The following is an 18,514-nucleotide window of genomic DNA, read 5'->3' on the forward strand; positions in this document are numbered from 1 at the left end:
CCTCCCGAGACCGCCAGCCTTCACTCCCATAGCTCACTGTTCTGGAGGCTCTCTCAGGCCTGTTCTTGGGAACCAAGCTCGGTGAAGTCTAACTTCATCTCTACCTGCCCCCTCCAGTGAGGCTCCCTCCCCACCTGAGTCCTGGAGCACCTTAGGGAGGATGTGCAGGTGAGAAGGAGGGAAGAGCTGGGGAGGGACCCAACTGCAGGTTGCCCAGGACCTGGGTCATCCTCGAGATGCAAGGGTTTCCGGGTGTCTCAGGGTCTGTCTGCCAGCACCAGGGTGCGAGGTCAGGGCTGGCAGAGGAGAGGAGGGGAGGGGAGAGAAGGGACAAGAAGGGAGGAACCAGGAGGATGAGGGAGGAGCTGCTCTCAGCCCCGGAGTCCCAGGAAGGCCAAGTCAGAGTTCAACACAGTGATGAACGGGTGGGACAGCCGGTTACACGTAGATACAGATATCCCCCAAAGATGCAGATCACCGCCCTGCTGTTCTGAGTGAAGTCAAGAGGGAGAGACGGTCCTCCTAACCCTGTTCACACAGTGACCTTGAGCCTGGTCACACACTGGGCACCAACGCTGTTCACACAAGGAGCCCCAACCATCCTGCCACATGAAGCCCAGGCCCTGGTCCCACAACTCTCCTCACACTCTGAGCCCAAAGCCTGCTCACATGCCGAGCCTCGACCCCCCTCGCACACAGGGATCCCCCACCCTCTTCACACAAGGGGCACCAACCCTGGTCACACACCGAGCTTCGACCCTCCTCTCACACTGAACCCTGACATTCCTCAATGGAGAAGCTGGATGCTGGTCACAAATGGAGCCCTGACTCGGGCCACACACTGAACCTTGACTTTCCTCATGCGCAGAGTCCTGATCCTGGTCACTCAGGGATCCCCCACCCTCCTCACACAAGGAGGCTACTCCTGGTCACACGCCGAGCACGGACCCTCACTACAAGCTGGTCCCTGAGCCTCCTCACAATTGGAGCCCTGACCTTGATCACAAACTGAACTCTGACCCTGGTCACACTCCAAGCTGACTGTCATCACATGCTGAAGCCTCTACACAAACGGAGTCCCAACCCTCCTCACGCAAGGAGCACCAAGCCTGGTCACACCTGGAGCCCTGACACTAGTTACACATTGAGCCCCGAACCTCCTCACACATGGAGCCCTGACCCACAGGGCAGACTTACACTCAAAGATACGGAGGAGGTTGCAGCAGCATCAGCCTTTCACCTCCCCCATTCCTCAGGCCTGGGTGACAGACATGGTATCTGGGTGTCTGAGACAGATCCCAGCTCTGAGTGACTGTTGGCAGCTGGTGTCCAAGGTGGCTCATGGTGGCTGATTTCTTGACGTGCTCAAGACCAAGAGTGAGCAGGTGACAAGCTCCTCTGTGTCCAGGACACAGCATGTGTCTAGTAGACACCAGGTCCTCTAGGAGCCCCAGCCCCAGGCTTCCATGGCGAAGCTTCCATGGCGAAGCTGCCATGCCCATCCCTTCCCCTCCCAAGCCCAGCAGAGCTTGCTTCCTTGCTCCTCCCCATCCCTTCCCCTCTCCACAAGGATCCCTCCATTCCAGGAAAAAGCTGTGAATTTCTAGGTACCTGTCCCCTCTGCCTTCCCCCTTCCCCTCTCTTGGCCTTCCCCAACCCAGATACACATGGAACAGGCCCCCATTCAGTGTCCTCAGCTGACTGTCAGTTAATCCCTGCAGAGGTGTTAGCTGATAATTAAGACGTTAGCTGAGAACTTAACATGTGATTCCCTGCCAGGAGTATTTTGGTTTTAACAGGTTGCTCTTTGAAATGGGAAAACCTTCAAGACCCAGCCAAATGGCAGACGGGGGATGTTGGGGGGTGGGGGGGATGGATATTTTGTGCCTGGAGCCCTTCCAGCATTCCTGAAACCCACTCTGTCTCACCTCCCCTGTCACAGGGTGGACAGAACTCAGGCATCGGAGCTGCCTCCCAGGCTTTCTCCACCTCCTTAGAGTTGATGCCACTGGACACGTGATGAAACCTCTCTGAACCTCAGTCGCCTCATCTATAGATGGGTTTATAGAATACCAGCCTTGCAGAACTGTGACAGCACACAGGAGCACCTCCACCCTTCAGAGCTCCCATCATCCCCAACTTCCCTTCACTCTTCCTTCCACACCTCTCACCTCCTCACACTCTACCCCTAATCAATGGCCAAGTCTATTCTCTGAACCCCCTGCCATCTTTCCCCAGGCCATGATCAATGAAATCAAACAGCAAGGCCTGGACAGACATGAGATTGTGGGGACATTTGTCAGATGATGGGAAAGGAGCTTCAGAACAAGGAGAAAGAACAGCTCACTCAATAAACAGTGTCCAAACAACTGGCTAGTCATTTGGGGGAAAACTGCTTAGATAGCTTTCCTCAAACCACACCCATAGAAACATTCTGAACGAACCAGAAATTTAAATATTTTTAAATATTATGCGTGCTGCATGCTCAGTCGCTTCAGTCGTGACTGACTCTTTGCAACCCTGTGGACTGTAGCCCACCATGAGATCTCTGCCCATGAGATCCTCCAGGCAAGAATACTGCCACACCCTCCTCCAGGGGATCTTCCCAAGCCAGGGATCGAACACTCGTCTCTTATATCTCCTGCATTGGCAGGTGGGTTCTTTACCACTAGCGCCACCTGGGAAGTCCCTTAAATATCATAAAGAACTAGAAAACAACACAAGACAAATTTTCAAAATGTTTCAGTGGGTGATGCCAGAAACTGTAAAGGAAAATAGTGATGGACTTGACCACAGGACCATTTCAAACTTTTAAGGGGTTAAAAAAAAGCTCCATAAATTGAAATGACCAAAAACAGCCACCAAACTGTGAAAAAATTTTGCAACATATGGCAGTTAAAGGGTTAAATCTCTCATCCTCTTATAAATCAGTTTGCTCTTGCAGGTCAATAAGATGCATTTCACACACCCTCACTCCAAACAAGGAAGCCTGTGACCTCCCCACGGCTAATGCATGATCAATGCTCAGTCTGCATTGTACTCGACCTCATGCTTGAAACATGTCTTGCCCTTGGCTTCCAGGATAGTATACCTGGCTCTCTTCCACCTCACTCATTGCACCTTCTCAGTCATCTTTTCAGTGCCTCCTCAGCTCCCTCACTTCAGGCCAAAGGAGGCTCCAGGACTGGGTCTCCGATCCTTCTCTTTTGTACCTATGTGCTATTTAGTCGCTCAGTCGTGTCCTACTCTTTGCGACCCCATGGACTGCAGACTACCAGGCTTCTCTGCCATGGGGATTCTCCAAGCAGGAATACTGGAGTGGGTTTCCATGCCCCCCTCCAGGGGATCTTCCCAACCCAGGGATCAAAGCTGGTCTCCCACATTGCAGACGGATTCTTTACTATCTGAGCCACCAGGGAAGCCCAAGAATACTGGAGTGGGTAGTCTATTGCTTCTCCAGAGGATCTTCCCAACCCAAGAATCAAACCAGGGTCTCCTGCATTGCAGGTGGATTCTTTATCAGCTGAGGTACCAGGAAAGCCCTTTGCATCTATACTCACTCCATTCATGCTCTTATCCAGTTTCATAGCTTTATGCTGATGACCATGTATTTGTATCTCCAGTTCAGACCTGGGCCCTGAACTTCATCCTCATGTCCATTTCTACTTAGCTGTCTACTAGCATCTCACACTTGACCTGTCCACAGCCGGGGCCCACCTGGGCAGTCAAACCAAGCCCCACACTCGGCAAGGTCCCAGGCTTAGTTTAATGCTCTACTCTCAGCACTCTGAAATTCTTAATATTATTTTTTAAACAAAAGGCCATACATTTCATTTAGCTCTGGCTCCCACACATCATGTAGCCAGTCCCATCCATAGCCGAGCTCCTCTCCTCCCCTACATCAAACCCACTCTTCTCAATCCTCTGCTCTGCGGATGGCAGCCATCCCATCCTCCTCTCTACTTGGGCCAAAACCTTTGGAGTCATTGTGATGGATTGAATGTTTGTGTCTCCCAAAATTCATACGTTGGAACCCCAACTCCCAGTGTGATGGTGTTTGGAGGTGGGATGTGACGTGGGTTAGATGAGGTCATGAAGGTGGGGCCCTCAGGATGGGATTGGTAACCTTAAAGAAGAGGAAGAGACACCAGGGCTCAGTCTCTCCGTGTGCACACAAACACGTCACATGAGCACACAGTGAGATGGTAGTCATCTCCAAGCCAAGGAGAGGGCCCTCGCCAAGAACTGCGTCTGCCAGCACCTTGATCTTGGGCTTCCCAGTCTAAAGAAGTGTGAGAAATAAATGTGTGTTGTTTAAGCCACCCAGCCTATGGTATTTGGTTATGGCAGCTTAAAATGACTAAGACAGTAATCTTTGGCTCTCTCTCTCTCTCTCACATACACACACACACCACCTCATCCAATCTGCCAGCAAATCCTATTGGCTCTACCATTAACATGTACTCAGAATCTTGTCACTTCTCCCCACTTCCATCAAGACCCCCTAGTCCAAACCCCACCATCTCTTCCCTGGGTCATCACAACCATCTACCGCCTGATATGCCTGCTTCCATTCTGGCGCCCTTCAATAGCTGGAGTGATCTGGCTAAAATGAAATTCAGATTGTGTCATACCATTATTCAGAACCTTCCACGTCTCCCTGCTTTCCCCACTTCATTCTGAGGAAAAGCCCAGGCCTTAGGGTGCCCACAAGGCCCTGCGAGGTCTGGCTCTTGATCCCTCCCTGGTCCCACACTCCACTCTCTCCCTCCCTCGCCCTGTTCCAGCCACACTGGCCTTCTCCCTGAGCCCTGAACAGGCCAGGTCTACCCCTAACTCAGGGACCCAGACATCTGTGTGACTCATTCTCTCGCCTCCTACAGGTCTTTCCTTTACTGCCGTCTCCTAGCGAGGCCTTCTTGACTGCCATATCCAAGTATCCCAACACTTCTCATCCCCAACCTGCTCACTTTTCTTCTCATTAGCACTTAGCACTCACACACACACTAGATTTCACTTGATTATCTGTTTCTCCTTGGCTGTCTCTCCTTCACAAGAGCTTAAGTTCCATGGAGCAGGGATTTTGTTTTGTCAATTTCGTTCACTGTTAGGTCCCTAAACAAAACAGTATCCAACACGTGGTAGATGCTCAATTAATGCTTACTGAATAAAGGGACAGATGAATAGAAGAATGAGCTGAGGGTGTGACATGAATAGGCACTTGATAAACAGGCAAACAAATTGAAATGGCCAAAGAACACACACGAATATGCCCAATCTCATCAGTGATCAAAGAAATGTAAAATAAATCAGTTTTACCTACCAGGTTGGCAGGGGTTTAAGTGAGTGATAATGTCAGGTTGGCAAGGGTGAAGGGACAAGGCCTCTTGTATGTGACAAGTCAGCGCAACTTTCTGGAGGTGGACCTGGCCTGTGGGTCAAACCTGGAAATGTGCGTGCCCTCTGACCCAGGCAGTCCACTTCCAGAAACACCCCCAACACAAGTGCACACAGATGTAGGAACTGGGAGGTTCCCTGAGTGAAGTTTATAAATAACCAAACACCAGAAACAACCTAAATGGCCCCTGACAGGATTAATAATTGATAACATAACTTAAAGACTACCCATACAATGGGCGTAAAAGGAAGGGAAGAACACTGGAATGATCTATACAATAATATTAAGTGAGAAATCAAGTGACAGGACAGTATAACTAGTATGATAATTTTTCCTTTTAAAATATGTTTCTAAGCACATAGAAACAAGTCTGGAAGGATATGATATATGGAACTAGTTAGCAGTGGTTAGCCTTGTCAAGAAAGAGATTTTGGGAAGAGCGTGAACTGCATGCTTTAGATACTTCTACGGGGACTTCCCTGGCAGTCCAGTGGCTAAGACTTTGCCTTCCAATTCAGGGGATGTGGGTTTGATCCCTGGTCAGGGAGCTAAGATCCCCAGGCCTCATAGCCATAAAACAGAAAGAATACTGTAACAAATTCAATAACGACTTTAAAAATGGTCCACATAAAAAAAATCTTAAAAATAATCTATCTAAATTGTTAGATCAATAGGTAGATATAGGGAACATACTACCTTAATAGTTGGAAAAATGACTCCGCCTAAGGAGAAAACACATCCCTTGTCTCCCTAGTGCTGAAGGATGCAGAAATAGGACATTCTAAGCCCTCATTATCTGGCCTTGCTTCATCCCTGTTACCCCACCCACCTCCACCCCCACACCCCAGCACTCTGGGTTCCAAGCTCAGGAAACAATTTTCTATTCCTGGTTCCTCTCACAGCTCCACACCTGTCTCACAGCTCTGTTCACAGGCACAGAGGCCCAGCCGACCCCACCCAGTGACCTCCTCAGCCTGAATTCTGCTGTCAGAGAGCCAGAAGGGGGAAGACAAGGACCCCAAGAGCACCCTTCACAGCCAGCCCTGCAGCCTCTAGCGGGAACCCCAGGTCTCTGCCCCAGGGACGGCTTGCAGGACCTATTGACTGTGGCCTGAGCAGGCTTGACTGCCCCTGGCTCCAGGGCCCCCTCTGTAGGCCCTGGACACAGCTGCTCCGAGGGTGCCAACATGGGCCCAGCAAAGCGGGGACTGAACAGAGAAAGAGTGGGGCTGGGGTTTCAGCTCCCATTAACATCACCAGATTGAATCAATAGAATCACAGGTCCCATGCAATATTTGGGACATACTTATGCTGAAAAATGAGCTGTTGTCTTTCTGAAGTTCACATTGAGCTGGACATCCTGTATTTTTTCTGGCAAGCCTAGCTCCCACCGCATCCCAGCCCTTGACCCCAAGCAGAAAGCCTCCACTGGAGCGCCCAGGAGCAACCGAGAAATGTCCTCTCTTGGGCCCAACGCTGAGGGATTAAAAGTGAGCAGGGCTGTTCTTGGTGCCAGAAACAGCACCTCTGCCCTGGGGGTGTCCTGTAGACAGTGGGGACCTTCTGGAGTAAGAGCCCCCACTCACAGAAGCATACACACCAGGCGAGTGAAGATGGCAGCTCCGGCAGGGAAAAGCCAGTGATAGCAATGGATGAGAAGCCTCAGAGGCAAAAGCTCCCACCGCCAAAAGAACTTGGAAGGTGTGTACCACGAAGGATCCTTAACCAACTGCAGACAGCGATGTGTGGGAGCCACACGGGGGCCTCTCCGCGTCTCGGGGACGAGGCCTGGTGAGCAGGGGTTGCTGCTGAGGTAGCCCGCCTCTTGGAGTTCTGGGAACTCCTCCCCAGGAGGCCCTGCGGGGGCCTGGGGGCTTCAAATCCCACGCTGTGTGCCCCTCCATCGCTCTGACAGGGGCTCATCCACCCAGGGCTGGGGAGCCCTACTCTTAGAGTCCTCCCACCCAGTGCAGAGACATAACAAGGGAGAGCCCAGCTCCATCTCCCCCTACCTGGGTCAGACGGCGCCGGGAGGCAAACAGACAGGCCTCTGGGGGCCGGAGGAGCGGCAGGGGGAGCGGCAGCCCGTCCGTCTCGGTCCCAGCATGCACTGTGGGGAGGAGCAGGGAAGTGAGTGCTGACCAAGACTGGGCCTCTGCAACCCAGGGGGGTGCCCACCTCAGCATGGGACACCCCCCACCCGCCACCCCCGAGCAGATCCCGACCCTCTACCCCAGGGGCCTCAACGCTGCCTCCCACTTCCGGGAGGGGCCTTCTGCCACCAGTCTCCTTGGTATCTCCCGGCTCCCTTGAATAGCCCCCCAGGCCTGGCATTCCAGGCCCTGTCCAAACCCCTCGCTTCTCATCATCTCACACTATCTTCCATAGGTCAGGCCCACCTCTGGCAAGTTTTGTTCACCACACACACACATACACAGGCAGTTCTAACTCATTCTCTCTGAGGTTCCCTCTGCTACCCACCAAGCCTGTCCCCTGCCTCCTGGAAGCTTCACCTACATGTCTTCACCCCCAGCACCTCACCCCAGCATGGCTGGCCTCTGCCCCACCACTGCTCATGACACCCTCTGCCAGGACCCCCACTGCCCATACCAATCCTCCTGCCCCAGCTGCTGGGTCTCTGGCCGGCTGCCCTCTCCCTCCAGTAGGAGGCTCCTGACCCACACTCCCCTCATTTTCACCACTCCTCCTCACACACGATCCCATGTCCCGCCTTCCCCTCCTTTCTCCTCCCTGGACCACCCAACTCACACCAGTGTTTCAGTCACCCTCTGTCTATGCTCCCTAGGGGATTCCATCATGCCTGGAGGAGAGTCGAGGCCCTGACCTGTCTCCTGCAGTCTCCTCCCTCCCTCAGCTCCAGTTGCAAGGCCCGCCCTGCAGCACACCCCCCTCCAGCTCCACATAGGCCTGGCTCCTCCTCAGCCAGGTTCAGCTCAAGGCACCTCCTCAGACAGCCTTCCCTGACCACCCTGCACAGGAACCCCTCCTTCCCCGAGTCACACTACCCTGAGTGACTGACGTGTCATTCGGTGTTCCCTGTCTCAACAATCCCACGGCGAGCTTTATTTCCAGTCAGGTTAATTGAGGTATAATTTACTTGCAGTAAAATTTACCCTTTTTTAGATAACAAATTCTAGTGAGGATGTGGAGAAAAGGGAATCCTTGTGCAATGTTAGTGGGAATGGAAATTGGTGCAGTCACTATGGAAAACATTACGGAGGGTCCTCAAAAAATTAAAAATAGAACTACCATGTGATTCAGCAATTCCACTTCTGGGTATATAGCCAAAGGAAATGAAAACACCATCTCAAAAAGATAGATGCACTTCTGTGTTCACTGCAGCATTATTTATAGCAGCCAACATGTGGAAACAACATAAGTGTCCATCAGTGAATGAATGAATAAAGAAGATATGAGATATATACACATATATCTATGTAATAAAATTATTCAGTCATAGAAAATAAGGAAATCCATTTGTGACAACATGGATGGACCTTGAAGGCATTATGCTAAGTGAAATAACTCAAAGACAAATACTGTATTGCAGAATGTAAAAAAAATAGAAATAAAAAACTAAACTCTTAGAAAAAGAGATCAGACTTATGGTTACCAGAGCCAGAGGGTGGGTGGAGAAGGAATTGCAGGAAGATGGTCAAAAGGGCTTCCCAGGAGACTTAGGAGACTCTGGCTCGATCCCTGGGTTGGGAAGATCCCCTAGAGGAAATGGCGACCCACTCCAGTATTCTTGCCTGGAGAATCCCATGGACAGGGGAGCCTGGTGGGCTATAGTCCATGGGGTCGCACAAAGTCGGACACGCCTAAAGCAACTTAGCATGGCATAGCAGGGTCAAAAGGCACAAACGTCCAGTCACAAGATAAGTATGTGCCAGGGACAAGCACAACATGATGGCTGTGGTTAACAGTCTGTTATACACGAAAGTTATTAAGGAAGTAGATCCTAAGGGTTCTTATTACAAAAAGAAAACCTTTTTTCTTCTTTCTTTTCTTTCTATATATCTATATGAGATGATGGCTATTGGGTGGTAATCATTTCACAATATATGTAAATTAAACCATCATACCATACACCTTAAATGTATACAGTGATGTATATTGATTATTTCTAAATAAAACTGGGACAAACTTTACACTTTTTAGTGCACAGTTCTGAGCTTTGACAGCACGTAACCACTACTGCAATTAAGATAAAGAACAATTCTATTAACCGTCCATATCTGAAAATCTCCATGAGTTGTCCCCTTTGTAGTCAACTCCCCTTATCTCTGCCTCTCATAACCACTGATCTGTTTTCTGTCTCTGTAGTTTTGCCTTTTCCAGAATCTCATACAAATGGAATCATCCATATGTAACCTTCTGAGTCTGGCTTTGTTCATTTATCAAATAATGCATTTGAGATTTACCTGTGTTGTTTCTTGTATCAGAATTTCATTCTTTTTTTTTATTGCTGAGTAGTATTCAATTGTTTATCCATTCACCAGCTGAAGGACATTTGGATTTTTTCCAATTTGGGGTGATTATGAATAAAACCACTATAAAATATTCACATACAAGTTTTTCATGAACATAAGTTGCTATTTCTCTTGGGAAAATACCTAGCAGTAGGATTCCTGGGTTATACAGTAAGCATAGTTTTAACTTTATAAAAAATAGCCAGACTTTTTCCCACAGTAACTGTACCATTTTTCATTCCCACTGGCAACATATGAGAGTTTCAGTTACTCTGTACCCTCACCAGCACTTACTATTGTCAATTTTGTAAAAGTCAATGTTAGAGATAAGCAATGGTATCTCATTTTGGGGGGGGAGGTGGCTATCAAATCCAAGTTTATTGAGGGCATTTGTAGAATTGCTTTAACTCTCATTGTCATTTTGATTTGCATTTCCCTACTGATTCATGAAGATGAGTGATTTTTTTTTTAATGTACCTGACTTTTGTTTTAGTACCATCACTATCTGAAAGTACATCTTGACTTAATTATTTCTGTTTATTTTCCATTTCTCCCATCATATGTGAGAGCAGGGACCGTGAGAGCTGCTCCCCCAATATCTAGAACAGTACCTGGTAGTGGATAATGGTGATGATGTTGCACTTACAAGGTCCTGATCGTACACCCAGCACTATTCTGAGTGCTCGACAGATACTAACTCATTTAATCTTCACAAGAGCCCTAAGAGAGACAGGTGCTATCCCCACTTTAAAGAGGAGAAAACAGAGATAGACAGAAGTAACTAACCCAGAACTAACAAGGCGCTGAGCAGAGCTTCACTCTCAGGCAGCTGGAGTCATGATCAATACACTACATGGCCCATGGCAGCCACATTTGCTGAAGGAATGAAAATGTGGAAGAAGGACAACTTCACAACAAAGCCACCCAGTTTCTCTGGTATTTTGTTACATAGCCCAAAGACACGGGCTTCTAGATGCTACCTCCTGGATATTTCCCCTCCAAAGCGTGCCATAGACTGAATATCTGTGTCCCTTTCAAAATTCATAGTTGAACCCTAATCCCCAATGTGATGGTATTGGGAGGTGCAGCTTTGGGGAGGTGATTAGGTCTGAGAGTGAAGCCCTCATGAACAGGATTAGCGCCCTTACAGAAGAGACCCCCGAGAGCTCTCTCATCCCTTGTGCCATATGGGCACGCAGTGAGAAGAGGGCATCGATGAACCAGGAAGCCGGCCCTCACCACATGCTGAATCTGCCAGCACCTTGATCTTGGACTTCCAGCCTGCAGACTGTAAGACGTAAACCACAGTTGTTTATAAGCCACCCAGTTTCTCTGGTATTTTGTTACATAGCCCAAAGACACGGGCTTCTAGATGCTACCTCCTGGATATTTCCCCTCCAAAGCTGAATTCATTCTCACTCTCGATTCTACCTCTCCTCCTAAAAAATTTGTTTTATGTTGGTATTGCAAGCAACCAATAGGGACAAGCGGGGTGAGGTTGAGTCAAACCTGGAGCCTGGTGGTGAAGGGCCCAGGCCTGCCAGGGGGCTTATTCTTTTACGGGGACTCCTCCTCAAAGCTTTTCCCACCACTGCCTCCCACACACTCGGGGCCTCCCCAGCTGGAGAGAATGAACAGGAAGTCATGGCCTCGGCCGTTCAGAAACCCTTGCTCTGAGAACATCCCACAAAATCCTTTGTCCAGACTTCGCTTCTCACTGCTCACTGAATGTCTGGCATATTTCCTCCATGCCCTCCCCGCAACATGTTCCATTTCCTCAGCCCCTTTACAGGTAGTCGAGGCCATATGAGAAGTTCTAGCCAGTGGGCTGTGAACAAAAATGATGTGTCACCTCTGCCCCAATGCATTTAGGAGCCTGTGTGCATCTCTACCATTTTCCCTTCTTTGCCATTGTGGCCAAAGAAGGCCGTGAGTTCCAGGGGGCAGCTACCACATGGTGGAGCTTCAGCCTGGGTCCCCATGTGACTAAATGGACCAGCTTCTGCCACCGTCTCCACTTCCCATGTCGGTCCTGTAGTGTGAATTCATATGGTAAAAGAAGAAGGGAGCCTTGTCACATTTAATCAGGAGTCCCCAACCTCCAGGATCTAATGCCTGGTGATCTGAGTTGGAGCTGATGTAATAACAACAGAAAGAGAGTGCACAGTGAATGTAATGTGCTTGAATCATTCCCAAACCTTCCCCCACCCCAACCCTGGTAGAAAAATTGTTTTCCTTGAAAGTGGTCCCTGGTGTCAAAAAGGTTGGGGACTATGGCATTAAATCACTGAGAGTTCAGAGAGAGCTTATTAGTGCAGCACTTCACTACCCTCCCTACATCCCCACCAGCCACATGGGGGCATATGGTTTAAGAACATGTTTGGATGACTTTCTGGGTGACAGAACTAAGCTCCATTTGGGAGCCCCAAAATAACTAGGATTCCCGTGAGAGATAGAATGACTTCAGTTCCCAAGTTGACGGGTTCCCTGCATTTGCAAGGGAAAGGGGGGCAGTTCCAGGCCCTTCCACAGGATCCACTAGCAGGACAGTCCCCACCTGGAGAAGGGAGGTGGGAGCTGAGTCAGCTGGGAGCATCTTTATGATAGTGAGGGCCTTGGCCCACATTCGAGGACTTGAACTTGACTTTAGAACAAAGGCTGGTACATCTTGAGTTTTATCCCTGACTCAGGCCTGGGACAAGCTCCCAGAAAGGCCCCTGAACTCCAAGCTGGTTTGTCCTGGATGGACAATTTGGGGTGGGGAAGAGGGCAGGAAATCTCAACCAGGGCCTTGAAGCCACAAACAACAATGCGCCGCAGGTTTAATTGTAGGTTTATGTTTTGAACTTACTGGAACTCTACTTCGGCAATTATCACCTTAAACGGTGTGGACTCCTGTGGGACAACACAGGGAACAGGGGGAGGAGGCAGCCCTTCAAGAGGACAGCAGGAGGCCGGTAGAGGACCTGGGGGAAATCCCTTAGTTTATATGGGGTCCCTGTGACTTCTCGCCGCTTCCAAGAAGTAAGATTTGGCTGCCGTAAAATACTCCGCCTCTGCTACTCACACTCACCCCAAATTGGAACAATACAGCTTCTTTGAGGTCATTAAAAAGACTCTTCTTGAGAATGAGTGCTGGGTGCTGGTGTCAATACTTGAATGTGTGCATCCAAAGGCCTGTAGTTCTGAACTGACGCCAGGGTAAATGAAAACTGCAGCATTGCATGGCACCCTACTGAGGTACTGGGGTGGGCTGGGGGTGGGGACTTGGGTCAGAGGCAGGGGTGGGGTTGTTTAAAGTGAAGAAGCCCCTGGAGCAAAGGCAGGATCTGTGGAACCTGGGGACCCGGGGACCTGGGGACAGGGGCTTCCAAAGGAGCAGTCGTGAAGAATCCTCTCTTGGAGGCTTTGGGGTTGGGGGCCTGCAGTTTTTGGTGTAGCTGGTCTCTGGGAAAGACTGAAGCGAGTTTTGCCATCCTTTTGGTTAAGAATAAAAGGGTGTGACTGATACAATATAACTGAAAACTAAACCCTACAAAGAAACAGGCAATAACTGTTCCATTCTTTACCACAAGCATTTATTTACTTGGGGGCTTATTTTGATGATGAGAAATCCATAATGATAAGTTTGGTGATTTCGGTGAGCTTTTTGGCTTAGGAGAAAATTTAAATTGGGTGCAGACCCGAGGTTTTAACCCAGTTTGCATACCTTGCCCCCACCCTGATGACCACAGGGTTTGCTTAGACATACTAGCGGTAAGGAACCATGCCCAGAATTCACTGTGCTTTCTCCTTTTGTTTCCTGCAGGCAAGTTTCCTGACCAATGATGCTGAGAATTACTCATCCTGGGGTCAAGGCTCCAGCAACGGCTTGTGGTTAGAGTAGAGATTTGGCTGAGGTGAGGTCAGCTCAGACCCCTGGCTCAAAAGTACACTCGAACATCCCCACTCAGGGACGAAGGTGTTTTAGGCTTGGACGTTATGGTCTGGTACCCAGAGGCCCAGGCAATGTTGGGATGGATGCACTGGCTCATGGAAAATGCCTGACTAGAACTGCTTGGGGGAGGATTCCCTGAGAACAACATGAATCGTTTCCCCCTGAATGGTTTTTGCTGACTGACTGGGCTTTAATTCACTGTCTGCTAAGTGTCTGGGGGCTGAAAACAGAGGACAAAGTTTCAAAGGCAAATACTGAGAGATGTTCCTGTGGGGAATGGAGGGAGAGCTGGCACACAGCTGAGAGGTGGCATGCAGAGGGAGGATGGGGGGAAGGGAGGGGGTAAAGGGCACGGACATCCCCATCTCGTCCCCGTCACCACAGTCAGCCTCCCCGAGAGCTCAGACCTTGCTCTGCTAGGTGCTTCCCATTCGCTAACACATTCGATGCCCACCAGCACCCTAGGAGACGGGTACTGTCACTGTCTGCATTTCTTTTAGTAATTTAAAAAAACATTCATTTATCTGGCTGCACCAGGTCTTAGTTGCAGCATGTGGGGTCTTCAATCTTTGTTGTGACATGCGGTATCTTTAGCTGTAGCATGTGGGATCTAGTTCCCTGACCAGGGATCGAACCTAGGCCCCCCTGCATTGGGAGTATGGCGTCTTAGCCACTGGACACCAGAAAGTCCCGCTGCCTGCATCTTCAGGATGGGGAAATCAAGGCCCAGAGAAGGGCAGTAACTTGCCTTATTTGGAACAGGGCTAAGTTTCAAACCCAGGCAATCAGGCTGTAGCACTCATCCTAAGAATCCCTGATGAAGCTGGGTTGGCCAGGTTAGACATGAATGAAGGGCTCCTCAGTGCCACTGGCAGGAATTCTGTCTGTAGGTGGTCGGATCCAAGTTGTCCAAAAAATCCACTTTCTGCCACTAGCTCGTGACCTTGAGCGAGTTATTTACACTGAGACTGGTTCCTTACCTATAAAATGTACTTTATATGACAGTAGAGATTACAGAGCACATGTGAGTATGTGTGTGTTTCTCTGTGTCTGTGTGTATGTGTGTTGCCTTGTACAATTCTTGGTAGAGAATGAAAACGCCACGAAAAGCGGACATACCCCCCTACTCCCTGCCATGGAGCCAGAGCACAGATATGCCCATCTCTAGAACTTCCAAGCATGTACACGGGCATGTATGTACTCACGTGTACACATGTATACACATGTGTATACTCATGTGCACACATATCCCAGTCATGTATGTACTCATGTGCACATGTGTCCCTGCCAAGGTGAGCACTCATGTGCATGTGCACACATTTCCCTCCCTCTCCTGTCCTTAACTCAGGCTGGCGGCAGCATCAGCCACACGGTCTCCAGCCAAATACCCAGACATCACTCGTGAGTCCTTTCTTCCCTTCTCTCACCCTCACATTCCCTCGCCACAGTCAGCCAATGCCTGAATATTTCTAAATCGCATCTTCTCCCAGTTCTCCCTCACCCCGACTCCAGCCAGTGTGCAGTACCCCCTCCACCCACCCTCCACACAGTGGCAACCAGAATTACTTTCCCAGTCACAAATTTGACCTCACCCGTGCTCCACTTAAAACCCTCCCAGGAAGCCTAACCAAGCAGGATGCAAAACTTCTGAGTTTCACATAAAGCCCTAAAGAGAAGCCTGACAGAGTTGCCTGAATAAAGATCTAAAGCGTCTCTATGGCCAGAGATACCATAAACAAAGTTAAAAAGATAAATGGCAGACTAGGGGAAATATTTCCAACACACATAAAAGACAAAAGTTTTTAAATCCCTAATATACTAAAAGCTCCTTCATACCCATAAGAAAAAGGCAAAAAGAAAAGAAAAATAGGCAGCAGATATGAACAGTCAATTCACAGAGAAGAAAATACAAATGGCCAGTAACCACATGAAAAGTTGCTCAGCCTCGTTGGGGAGAAGGAAAGTGAGTGTTGAAACCACAGTGAGATGTTTTCCTGGACTGGTGAAAATTAAAAAGCTTGATAATGTTCAGTGCAGAGGGCGGCTGGGGAAATGGCTCCCCACAGATATCAAGGGTGGAAGCAAAAACTAGCCCAACCTTTTGGAAGAGCAATGTGACAGTACCTATTAAAATTTAATAAGCATACCCTGAGCCAGGGCAATTCCACACCTAGAAGCCTATCCTACAGAAAGGCTTACACGTGTCAGCCAAGATATATATACAAGGATGTTCACTGAAGCATTATTTGCAAGAGTGAAAAATTGAAGGCAACCTAAATATCCATCAACCCAGGCCTAGTTACATAAATTTCGTTGCAGCCAAACAATGGAATATTAGGCAACGATTAAAAAGAACACGGGGGATCTGTATTCCGTGACACTGACAGATGCCCACAGCACACTGGGAAATGAAAAATGGAAGTTGTAGAGTAATGTGCATAATGTGATTCATGCCTTTTCTTTTTTTAAAGATAACACACAATAAATATGTTTATAAAGGCACAGAAAAAGTTCTAGAAGGAAGCACACCAGATCAACAACTGTGGAACCTCCGCAGAAGGAGATTTAAGGGCAAAGGAGGAAATTTCTTAACAGGACGCACTTCTATATTGTTTCAGTTTTTATAGGAGCAGATATTGCTTTTGTGGTTAAGACGAGAAAAGAAAAAAAATACCCCATCCATAGCCCCTCAGTGGCTGTAAGTCAAAGTCCACACTGCCTAGGCGGCAGCTAAAGTCCAGGACACCGCCCTTGTGAGCTGCCAGCCCGGGGTCTCCCACACTCCCTTTCAATTCCCCAAACTAAGCCTTTGTCCCTACGGTTCCATCTGCCCGCAGTGTCCTTTCCTGCCTTCCACGCCTCATCTTTCAGGTGGTTCCTCACGTATCGTCACCTTCTGGAAACTCTCCTTGAACACTCCCCCCCACCCTGCAACAGTGACGGCCAGCATCCAGGGAGCACGTGTGTGTGTGTGTCGGGGTTGTGCTGTGTGCTTTACCCTGTACTGACCCCTTCAATCCTCGCAGCAATCCTAGGAAGGTCTGTCATCACCTTATTTAATGTATGAGGAATCTGAGGCACAGAGGGGTTACCCAACTTGCTCAAAGTCACACCAACAGCAATCAACAGAGCCAGTGCGTGGTGGTGCCAGGCAGAGCATGCGTGAAGCCTTCTGCCAGCACTCAGCACACAGGACCTATACCTTCCAGGCTCCCAGATTTGCCTAAGAGCCCCGAGTTGGTGGGTGGGTGAGGTGGGGGGTTGCCTTGTTCCTGCCCCCAGAACCTGGGTGGGTAAGCGTACACAGGGAGGTCTGCTGGGGTGACAAGCCAGCTCCCAACCTCAACCATCCAGGGCTGAAGGAAGCAGCTGGTCTCCCCAGTGGGCTGGGACCAGCTGACCCAGGGATGCTGGGGAATGGCACGGTTTGTGGAGGTGCAGCCCCTCCTGAGGCGAGGACCCAAGCTACTTCCTGCACACCTACTGTGTGCCGGGCCCTAGGGGTCACGGGCCAGGGAAGCCAGGGGCCAGGAGACTGCTCTGCCCTCCACGTGCTTTGAAGTCAGACACATGGAAGCCAGGAGCCAGAGAGGGGAACAGTGGGATGGTGCTAGGAGGAGCAGGAGCCTGGTTTCTGACCAGGACAAAGCAGATGGGGGTCTCCGTGAAGTGGCATCTGGGCCCAGGCCCAGAAGATGAAGGGGGATCTGGGCAGATGGAGTGGGGAAGGGGACTCCAGAGGGCTGGAACAGCTTAAGCAAGGGCTGGAGGGGGGCAAGTGAGGAGAACTCTGGGGAAGAGTCACTGGTTTTGGCTGGAAAACAAGATAAGTTGGGAAGCAGCCGTGGATGTGGGGGTGCGAGTTGCTGGGGCCCTTGGAGGGAGCAGCTGCCCACAGCAAGGAGGGGGCAATCAAGCACGTGGACTGCCCAGGACCGGAACCTGTCAGGCAAATCCACCTCTGCTGTCAGCTCAGGACAGTGGCCTAGTTCCCCACCTCGGTGCCCTCACCTATAGAAAATCATGCAACTTCCAGGACCGTTGAGAGAATTAAACAAGACGGTGGTTTGCAGCACCTTGAACCTCGGGAGGTGGTGGAACACGTCTGGTGGGGGCACCGTGCCGGAGGAGACAGAGGCAGCTCCCTGGGGGCATTGGCCTTTGCGATGAGAACTGGTGTGGGCATACGGCCCTCAAGGCACCCCAGCCCAGCAAAAGTACTCAAATACTAGCCTTGTGTTTAAAGTGTAATCTCCAGGCGATATGATTTCAGACTCTCTGCTTTCTTAAAGAGACGTGAGAGGCAGAGCCTCACAATGTTGAGCAGTCTCTACCCCTCTTAGGCCCTCAATCTCCCCATGTTGAGGGGTAGGTGACAGGTTGGGTGGTTTCTCTAGGCCTGGTTATTCAGAAGGGGCTGAGCCATGGAAGGAGGGAAATGGGCCAGAAGTGACTGTGGGGAGGTGTGGAAACCCAGAGAGGTGGGACCCAGAGAGGGGAGGGTGGGGGATGAAGGAAGCAGAAGACGCTTCTTCCTGGGCTAGTCTCCCAGCCAGCCAAGGGCCTCCTCACACCCCCTACTCCAAGGCCCGCAGCCCCCACCAGAGCCCAGGGCGTATTCGCTCAGTTGGGGGTGGAGAAGCTGGAAGAAGAGGAGCTCCACACTCCCGGGCCAAGTTCACTCCT

General features: G+C 50.0%; 1 protein-coding gene across 2 annotated transcripts in view; it reads right to left on the reverse strand.

The window, feature by feature from the left end:
- Positions 1–18,514, reverse strand: part of LINGO1 (leucine rich repeat and Ig domain containing 1) — a 212,314-nt gene that overhangs the window by 61,678 nt on the left and 132,122 nt on the right. The window contains exon 4 of one of the 2 annotated variants that reach the window (XM_061159638.1): positions 7,411–7,508. The exons of the other annotated variant lie outside the window; for it this stretch is intronic. The gene's annotated coding sequence lies outside the window, so the exon portion shown is untranslated. The remainder of the gene's footprint in view (positions 1–7,410; positions 7,509–18,514) is intronic. 2 annotated transcript variants of the gene reach the window in all.

This window comes from Dama dama, chromosome 13 (assembly GCF_033118175.1).
Source record: "Dama dama isolate Ldn47 chromosome 13, ASM3311817v1, whole genome shotgun sequence".
Lineage (NCBI taxonomy): Eukaryota > Metazoa > Chordata > Mammalia > Artiodactyla > Cervidae > Dama > Dama dama.